General features: G+C 40.2%; 2 long non-coding RNA genes across 4 annotated transcripts; one reads left to right on the top strand and one right to left on the bottom strand.

Moving 5' to 3' along the window:
• Positions 1-188: 188 nt before the first annotated feature.
• Positions 189-3,897, bottom strand: LOC143259281 (uncharacterized). Of its 2 annotated transcripts, none has more exons than XR_013033094.1 (2): positions 3,354-3,897; positions 189-1,317 (listed from the first exon to the last, which is right to left on the bottom strand). It is a non-coding gene; the product is annotated as an uncharacterized LOC143259281 (long non-coding RNA). The 2 variants fall into 2 exon arrangements; XR_013033093.1 differs by lacking the exon at positions 3,354-3,897 and adding an exon at positions 2,850-2,897.
• On the top strand, positions 768-2,830 carry LOC143259280 (uncharacterized). 2 transcript variants are annotated; one of them, XR_013033091.1, is made up of 5 exons: positions 768-906; positions 1,149-1,626; positions 1,695-1,832; positions 1,906-2,048; positions 2,128-2,830. It is a non-coding gene; the product is annotated as an uncharacterized LOC143259280 (long non-coding RNA). The 2 variants fall into 2 exon arrangements; XR_013033092.1 differs by lacking the exon at positions 768-906 and having other exon boundaries at positions 1,313-1,626; positions 2,128-2,317; positions 2,399-2,830.
• Positions 3,898-7,938: the final 4,041 nt, after the last annotated feature.

Below are 7,938 nucleotides of genomic sequence, written 5' to 3'. Positions count from 1 at the left end.
CAACAAATGGTTTGTCTATCCAGTAAGTAATTGAAATTTATAACAAAAAGATCCGACAACAAAGTGGACTAAATTTTTTCATTTCGATCGTTATCACTTTATGTAGAAACAAAACTGAGAGTATAACAGCTAAACAAACTGTGTACATAAACTGGTCATAAAGAAATTTCAGACTCTTATTTTAGCGATTGCGTTTTTTTTTTTTTTTTTTTTTTTTGAATCTCCCTATTGCGATTTCCCTAGCGGCAGTCACTACCGTCGGGGTTAAACACACACACACACACGCGTGGAATGTGTAACAATTAAACGTAACTTTATTAAAATAGGGAAACAATATATAAACGTATAACGCATGCTCGACGAGGAAAAGAAAGTAGACTAGTACTTTGCAAACGGCCAGATCTAATGTGCAGATACGATTCGTGGTCAACCATGCGTGTTCACGCCACGCGGTCCGAACTTGGAGAGAAGTTTTACGAGAGCTCTATGGGAGCGTTCACAACTCTTCTTTGCTTCGGGGGGGAGGAAAAACGGAAACGGCCGATAACCCTCACACAGTGCAGAGCGTAACTCCCGTAGAACGCTAACGCTGCGAGTGGTCGCTTGTGGAACTACGTGTCTCTGCCATAGACTACGTATTCGCTACACCATCGTGTCAACCATGGAGTACAGACGCCGAGGTCACTAGGAAAATGTTTCTAGGACTAACGGCGTCCCCACGAGGCGTCAAAGCTCGGCCTCGGTCTACCGCATTCTACCTTGGAGTATGCACGTAAAGTATGCGCGAACTCTGGACGCGCACACGAGTATTTAAAAAAAAATGTTTCGTTAGCGAAATAACTTTATTCAAAGATCAGAAGAAGAATATAAGTTATATTTACGACCACACGCGGCAAACACACAAATGTATGTACTACTTAAACTGGTAACAAAAACTTGGTGAACTGCAATAACATCAATGGTTACGCAATTTCTTTTACCGGCCTCATGTTGCTTGTGTCAAGTTCATAATTCTCTACATTCGTTTGAAATAACCGTTATCGATGCGAAACGTTGAACGTTAAACGTATCGGGGGATTCGAGTATGCGAGTTTGCAAAATGAATTCGAGGTGTCGATCTGTACAGGAGAACTATATTTACTCGACAGACGGTGTTTGCCCCATCTAGCGGGAAAACGCTGAAACCGGTAGCCAAAATTTATCGCCGATAATTTGGCTAACAGTTTGAGCCTTTTGTCACTGCATCGATTGGCGCTGTACGGATATCGGAACGGAGCTTCATCTTTTCTTCGACAGAGGCGCCACATGCAGCGTGTACTGCAGGATAACCAAAAAACAATAATTATGGCGATTCATTAATAATAACGATATAATATAGCATAGACGTTAAAAAAAGCAGGTAAAGAGGACGTAATTCTAAACAGTTATCCTATTTACAGGTATACTTGTTATATTAGGTCGAACAGACAGTACAGAAGAACTTCTGACTATCGATACATAAATATTATTGTTTAATTTTTGTACCGAAATCTATGATGAGAGACGTAATAAAACTATGAATTTGAAGTAAACCATTAAGATATAAGAATATAAATTTATTAAGAAGGGTCGCTGGAGTGCTGGACGGTGGGTAAAGTATCGTTAAGCAGAAAACAGTAAAGTAAATTGGTTGATTTCTAGAATGCTAATTTCAGGTTCTAGCCTCTATAATTACAAGACTTGCCATAGCGGAGACTTTTTTTTGTAAAGATTACGGAATTTTCGCGTTGGACGAACCAAGAAGAAGTTTAGATGAATAAAAATGCAGACAGTTTAGGAAATGCATTAGCTAGGTATGTTGCAATGATTAATATTAAGATGAGTTTAATCGAATAGATGAATGGTGAAGGTTGTTTTGTATTACAGATTGGTGAAATTGCGATCAGAATGTGAGATGATTTTTTTTTGGAACTGGTGAGAATTAGTGATGAGAAAAGGTTTCTGTTAAAATTGGCTGAATGAAGTGAAAATGAAGATAGTTTTGATGAACTATTCCTAAAGAAGAATAAGTATGCGTATGATAAATGTTTGTGAATATAAATGTGATTTGAAAGGTATGGTATGATTATAGTTTTCTGAATTCCGCAGTGGACTCTCGACAATTGGACGGTGTTTCGTGGATGATGGGAAGCGAATGATGCGAAGGAAGATTTATGGTTGAAAGTTGAAAGATGGGAAGAAAGTAGGGAAGACTTTGCATAAATAAGAAAAAGAAAAAGTAAAAGAAAAAGATGTATCGGGGAGACTTGTAGGGAAGAAGACACTGGAGCTAGTTTCTGTAAGAATAAATATGGAGCGTTTGTTTTGAAAGCGGTGCAAGTCCAGTTTCTTTGGTTTGGATAAAATTGAATGTTGGCAGATGTTGTTCCATCGTGAAGGAACAAACACGAGGAGTTATGACACGGACGTGACCAGGGTTGGCGTCCAGATTGTCTGGACGTCGTTTCCAATAGCCGGACATATGATATGTCCAAGAATCCAAGAACTGCTTCTATGGTGGTAAAAGGTGTTTGAAAAATGGTGTAAATTATTTAGTTGATTAAAATGTATGATTTGTTTAATAAATAAATGTATTTTTTTTGGAAGAAAGACAAGGAAAGATTTTGATTACTTTTCGGTTGACTTAATAAATTTGTATTGCTAGGTTATAATGGGTTACTTTGAATTGAAAATTCCTAGTTTGATTACATCTCCGATTCTAGATACGTGTTTGTATAAATTGTAAGAGGATATAATTGATGTATTTGATATGATGCACACACATTTGATTATTATATAGTTTAATAGCTAATTAGTATTATCATTAATACCTCCTCCCAAACGTCATCTCAAGCCGCGCAATGACAAGATTTAAGGGGGGTGGGGGGTGTCACAAGGCGCGGGGGTGGGGAGGGGGGGGGTTGCCAAGCGTGGGGGAGGGGGGGGGGGGTCGCCGCGCATGCGGCGTTGTGGGGGGGGTTTCACGCGAAAAACGCGCGCTGGGGGGGCGCCGCAAGGGGCATGGGGGGGCGCGCCGCGCAAAGGCGAGGGGAATGGGGGGCGCGCCGCGCGAAAGGCAAGGGGAATGGGGGGCGCGCCGCGCGAAATGGCGAGGGCGGAGGGGGGGCGCGCCGCGCGAGGCTCGTGGGGTGGAGAGAAACGCGCGAGGGTCGTGGGGTGGGGAGAAACGCGCGCAAAATGCACTCCTTGATTCTTCTATATCACAGTTCGTTATTCTTTTGTTTATATTCATGGGTCTTATTTCTATGTAAATTTATTGAAAATAAAATAAATATTCTCAATTGTCATAACATTGATTTACTATTTCTTCTTACCTATATCACTATCCGATGTGAATATGAAATTATCCATTGTTGGAGGAAAATAAAATAAGTAACCTAAAATAGTAACAATTGTGAAGCCACCGGTGGCCACTAACCCGCCACCTGTCTATGGAAATTGGAATTGTACCACTTTCATAATCAATGGTTATATATGCAATTTCTTTTATCGGCCTTATGTTCCTTGTGTCAAGTTCATAATTCTCTACATTCGTTTGAAATAACCGTTATCGATGCTGTGTTGGGGCGTCACAGCGTCGTCAGTAATAGCGACGAATTATGACGCTATATATGTGGACGGTATAAAATAAAGATTGCCATCCCTCCAACGCACCTCCAATATTCGCCGATTGGCCCTGCCCGATTTTTTTTTTGTGGCAATAGTCAATCAGCGAGTCCGTTCCAAAGCACACGTCCGCATCGCCCCGGCAAAGGCAGGAAAGTTCCTCCAGGCATCACCGTCATAATACAATGTCAGGCTGACCCTTCGGAACTTTTCCTTCTTTATGACTCGTCCCGGCCATCGAGGCCGAGAGAAGCGAAGTCCCAAAAACCTAAGCTCAAAAAATAGCCGGCTAGGCACGTCCGTGTCATAAAGACATTAGTGCTGTGCACTAACAGATGCGAAACGTTGAACGTATCGAGGGTTGCGAGTATGCGAGTTTGCAAAATGAATTCGAGGTGTTGATCTGTACAAGGAGAACTTTATTTACTCGACAGTGTGGCGGTTTGCTTGGTATTATGTTCTCTTAAACTGGATTCTCTGAGAACTGGGGACGATGGCTTTTCGGTAATAAAGGAAACAGTTAATTTGGCTAACTTGTAATGTGTTTTATTTAACTTTATGCGTACGTCTTTAGACTATTTGTACGTCTTTACTCTTGGGAGGTTGCTATTAGACTGTGAGAGAGTCCAGTGGTTTGCGCAGCAACAGCTAGTTACTAAGTTGTAGGTGGCGCTGTGTGCCGCTTGTACGGGCGTACGCCACAACAGACGGTGTTTGCCCCCCATCTAGCGGAAAAACGCAGAAACCGCTAGCCAAAATCTATCGCCGATAATTTGGCTAACAGTTTGAGCCTTTTGTCACTGCATCGATTGGCGCTGTACGGATATCGGAACGGAGCTTCATATTTTCTTCGACAGAGGCGCCACATGCAGCGTGCACTGCAGGATAATTCAAAAACATTAATTACGGCGATTAATTAATAATAATAACGATATAATACAGCAAAGACGTTAAGAAAAAAAAAAGTAAAGTTGGTAAAGAGGACGTAATTCTAAACAGTTATCCTATTTACAGGTATACTTGTTATATTAGGTCGAACAGACAATAATAATATTAGGGAGTGTTGAAAAAAAAGGAAATTTTAGCCTCGAACAAAAATTAATCTATAGTTTACTTAGTACTAAGATACTAAGATATCGGTTTACATTTTTTCGTCGGTTCCGTCAGCGGGCAACGACGGTGATGTAAACTGTATATAATAGATACCGCGATACATCATCACCGGTACCATTAGATACACATCGTGCCCTGACTGTTTGGGGATCCCAGCGTCACGTATACAATGTGAAACGCGACAAATAAACGTCTCTGATTGGTGGATAAGACGAACCCAAGAAGGATATAAAAGAAGCGTCTTTTTCTTACCGGACTCTCAGTAGAGTTTGGTCGCTCGATCGTTTTCACCCATATACCTTCTTTCAATAAAGGAATAAAATAAAGTCTTTTTAAGAAAAGAATTAGAATCATATTCATTTTCATTCCATAATCCCAACAGGGAGGATAGACAGTACAGAAGGACTTCCGACTATCGATACATAAATATTGTTTCGTTGTATGACGGAACCCCTATAAATCAAGCGAGAAAAAATGTTGTCCTCGAGTCAAACATTATTTACCATCCACGTTCGTCCCTGGGAAGAGGAAAATTGCCAGATGTGGATAACCCAGGGACCGAAGGCCCTAGGAAATAGCGTATTTTGGACGAAGCAATCGAAATGCCAAAACACCCGTAGTAAGCAATTTCGTTGAAAGCCATTTCCGTCTTCTATTCAAGTATTTCTTTTATGATCCACAGTTGGTCACCAAATGTCATTCCTAGTCGTTTTTTTCTTTTTTTTACGATATGTATGTTCCACCGAGAAGAGGCATTTTCGGGATCATTGTTTGTTACGGCTTATCCTTGGGACACTCGGATTCCTTCGCGGGCGTCACCCGAGGGCACGAGCACTACCTGCGGGTGACCCTTAGTTTGGGGCGGTCACTTTCCTAATTTTGCAATCCAATCAGTCAGGGCGACCGTTTCCCTCCCTCACTCCTCGCAAGAATTGAACAATCCACGAATTCGACTGTCTCAAATTTAAAACACACCCACACCGAATTTACCTCCAAGAACACACAACACACAACAGTCATTCTACCATCAACCCGCACACGGAATAGTCTACTCTCTAAAAATTATACTCTGTATCGATGTGAAGTTGAATGTTCAAATATATTCCAAGTTAAAGAAAAGAAACTCAGCTTATTATTATCCCTAGCATCTTGAAAAGTCGTAGGGAACCGCGAATATCAAATACGCGGAAAAACAAATATTTTTTAGTTATGAGTTGTGTTCTTGTAAATAACTGGTGCGTGCGGTGTAATTACTAACTTTATTTGATAAGTTGCGTAGAATCATTTTCGGGTAGCGTGACGTCGTAGCATGAGAGATATGAGGAGTATCAGAGGTATGAGAGGTATGAGGAGTATCAGAGGTATGAGAACGAGCGTCTCACTGCTGCTCTTTTTATATTATCCTGTTTGCCCCCGGCAAGGGCTCTGGATACCCCTGATTGGTTGACCCGCGAATGGGTTTTCCCAATCAGCGTTGTCCATCTCCTTCTCACCGCGTTGTCCCTTACGCCCTGAGCGCGTTTTTTTTTTTTTTTTTTTTTTTTTTTTTTTTTTTTTTTTTTTTTTTTTTTTTTTTCTTCTTTTTTGGGACCGCGTGGTGATCGGAGTGGGGTGCGTTTTTTTTTTTTTTTTTTTTTTTTTTTTTTTTTTTTTTTTTTTTTTTTTTTTTTTTTTTTTTTTTTCTTCTTTTTTGGGACCGCGTGGTGATCGGAGTGGGGTGCGTTTTTTTTTTTTTTTTTTTTTTTTTTTTTTTTTTTTTTTTTTTTTTTTTTTTTTTTTTTTTTTTTTTTACCGAGAAGTAATGAAAATAATAATCCCCTTAAAATTTTTTAGCACTGAAGGGAAGGTTAGCGAATCGGAGAGCGTGTTTGAGGTTACTATTAATGCAGTTTATTGAATTGTTATCGATGAGCGCGGGCGCGACTAGCGTGGTGTCGTAGGACTGGCAACTTAGGACAGACTGAGCTTTTGGAGTTGCGCGTTTGTCTCTTTTATACTGGAAGAGAAGAAAAGAATAGATGGGCTTTCGTAGGAAAGGAGAAAGTTGGGAAAGTTTCGCGTCGGTCGAGGTGTCTAGATGTGAGGAGAATTGCTTTATTAGGGATGCGTGATTTTTAGGGAATTTTGAGCATTAGGAACGGTACTTGTTTTATTGCTAGCGGCCGCGCTCAGGTAGAGGGATGCGACGCCACAATTTGTCCAAATAAATCTACCTTAGAACGTCTGAAGAATATTTGGAAATTTGTCGGACCCGAAATAATAAAGAATTTAACCGTGACGTCCGTTTTAATTTTTCTAGTGTGCATGACACCTCGTGTGTAACATGTGAATTTGTTTTTAAGCAAGGTGGACAGTGAAGATTAACAAAGTACGCAAATATTTTTACGTACAAAGTACGTAAATATAATTTACGTACTTTGTTAATCTTCACTGTCCACCTTGCTTAAAAACAAATTCACATGTTACACACGAGGTGTCATGCACACTAGAAAAATTAAAACGGACGTCACGGTTAAATTCTTTATTATTTCGGGTCCGACAAATTTCCAAATATTCTTCAGACGTTCTAAAGGAAAGGTGAACAGCGTCTTTCTTAAAAATATCACTGTTACGTAGTAAAATAATCCCGAAAGTTTTCGCTTCGAGATTTGTTCAATACTTCGAACGCGGCTCGAGTCCGTCCCGACCATCTGTCAAAGCCTCGTGCTGCGTACTCTTTCGCGGACTCTCTCTCTCGCACCGTCACCTCTCATTGGTTAGTGTTTTTCGTTAATAACTCGTAAACAAAGCCACGGATTGCATTTTCGCAAAGGAAAAAGTTACTTCAAATGACCTCAGCTACCTCTCATTTTCAGTTGTTAAAGTAATTGTGGAACACCCTGTATAGTACAATTTATTTCTTCAAGTAATGTGAAGTTAATTTATGAGAACCCTGGCGAAGGGTTTTTTTTTTTTTTTTTTTTTTTTTTTTTTTTTTTTTTTTTTTCAAGATGCTGATAATATTTGGATAAACGACGATGGATGTGTAGCGTTAATGTTACAATATTGAAAGGTTACATATTCCGGGAATAAATGTGCGTCGTAATTTTCGGAAAGAGGAGGGTAAGAATGTCCGCTGAGTGTAACGCGATACGGGGGCAGTGTTTCGTTTAGGTTTCGCAGAACTCCTCGAGCCGCTTG

Source organism: Megalopta genalis, chromosome 4, assembly GCF_051020955.1.
Source record: "Megalopta genalis isolate 19385.01 chromosome 4, iyMegGena1_principal, whole genome shotgun sequence".
In the NCBI taxonomy this organism is placed as follows: Eukaryota; Metazoa; Arthropoda; class Insecta; order Hymenoptera; family Halictidae; genus Megalopta; species Megalopta genalis.
Note: the sequence above shows the minus strand (reverse complement) of the source record. Positions and strands in the feature narration are given on the sequence as shown.